Here is a 2,500-nt window from a genome sequence, read left to right on the forward strand (position 1 = left end):
TTTATATTATATGAAAAAGCATGTGTGTGTATACTCTCTCTCTTTCTCTCTCTCTCTCTCTCCTATCCTATCCCTCCATCTATTCCTATCCCCCCCCCCCCCCTGGCTTGTTTTTCTTTTCATTTTTATCGAAAGGTGAATGACACACTATCAGTGGTGTTTACGGATATTTTTTCTATGACGTCACCACATTTTTATTGTCCATTTTGCTCTGAGATTTTCCCCACGGGCAGATTTTATATATTTACAATACCATCCATGGCCACACGCAAATATACATATATATATATATGTACATATATATGTATATACCTACACACACACACACACACACACACACACGGATAAATTTTATATATTTACAATATCATTCATGGCCACAAACACAAATGTACATACATACATGTATAAAAATATATATATATATATTTATACACACACATACATACATACATATATATGCATATATACACATATACATATATATATATATACATATATACACATACATATTTTATATATACATATATATTCATAAACAAACCCACACACCCACACATACACACACACACACACATACACACACACATATATATATATACACATATATATAACTATATATATAACACTGCCGTGATAGTCCAGTGGTTAGAGCACTGGACTCCGACCCTCGTGGTCCCGAGTTCAATACTCCGCCGCGGCAGTTATAAAAATGCCTGCGCTCTGACTGCCCGTTCGAGCCCGATCTCACGGCGAGAAAACGACATACCGCCTTGAGAAATCAAACGCAGGTGTTGTAGGGGAAGTCGCCGCCGTGGCACAAATGTTGATTAGGAAAGGCACAGCCAAATATCCTCTCAATAGTGAACTGAGAGAAGCCTGTGTCTTGCAGTTGAATGAATGGCTGTTATATACATATATATATATATATATATATATATATATATATATATAACACACGTGTGTATATACTTATATATACATACATGTTTACACATGTATATATATACATATATATACACATACACACACATGCGTGTGTGTGAGGGTATCTATCTATCTATCTATATATCTATATACTATATATATATATACATATGTATATATATACTGTATATATATACATATATACATATATTGTGTACATATATATGTATATATAAATATATATATGTATAAATATATATATATATATATATACCCATACATATTTATATATGCACAACCACAAACACACACACACACACACACACACACACACACACACACACACACACACACACACACATATATATATATATATATATATATATATGCAGTATATCTATCTATCTATATATCTATTCATCAATAACCTGAAATCTTATCAGGTACTTAAGAAACTCCTCTACTCCCTGTGTTATTTCCAGCCGAGGTTTGACATATTTACAGGAGTAGCTTAAAACCCATGACTGACGTACAAAACAACGTTAATTGGAGAGTGATTTAATGTTACTGGCGATTTAAACAGATTAATAAGGAGTAATATACACTCTTTTGGGGTTACTGGCGATTTAAACAGATTATTAAGGAGTAATATACACCCTTTACTGAAATTACGATGTCGTAATCTCACTGAGCTGGTGTGGTCAGTACTATGTCTCTATAAAACGGAATAAAACGAAACAGACTATACAGATAATAACTCGTAACTTTTCGAACCCGTTTCTTGGTTATCTTCAGACGGAGATAAATTATTTTATTTTGTTATTCCTGTTTACCTTTTTGTTGTTGTTGTTGTTGTTTCCTTTGACGGTTTTCAGTGAGAAAGGGAGAAAAAAGGAAGTTAATCATTCTAAAATATATGAAAAAAGAGAGAAAATCTGAAGAAATTACGTAGGATCTTTCTAATCTAGACTTTTCGACTTTTAACAATTCCTTAAAATGTTAAATGCTGTTTTGTTATGATGGAAAGAAACAAGTCATTGGTCATTCCATATTTGTGTCCGGGCAAAGCTGGCCTGAGGTTACGATACAAAGGTCAGGTCAATGAAAGATTGAGTTGCCATAAGTGCAATAAAGGGGCGTTTATTTTAATAATATAAAATAAACCAATTAATTTACTTACTCAACCAGCAATCAGTTTTGAGAAATTATCGGAATGTCCGCTCAACATAACAACAAACTTCATGGAATTTACCAAAATGCAAATACAAGTAAATGAGACAGTTACTACTTGTCGTGAAATAAACATTCCCACTTGTTATCATGGCGTTTCAAAGGTCAGGTCAGCTGTAGGGTAAAGAATATGGAAAAGTAAGTGAATGTCACGTATAGAGAAAATAAGCATATGTTTTTCAGTTGTAGCACGAAAATAAAAATAATAAAAATAAATTTAATCAAACAATAACAATAGGCCTACAAGAAAAGCTGTGACCTTTATGTTTCTCTGCATTGCGCCAGGGTCTCATTATTTCAGTCATACATAGCAAATAGCAAGCGAAGTTAAAATAACAAATAC

The sequence above is a fragment of the Penaeus chinensis genome, chromosome 14, assembly GCF_019202785.1.
Source record: "Penaeus chinensis breed Huanghai No. 1 chromosome 14, ASM1920278v2, whole genome shotgun sequence".
Lineage (NCBI taxonomy): Eukaryota > Metazoa > Arthropoda > Malacostraca > Decapoda > Penaeidae > Penaeus > Penaeus chinensis.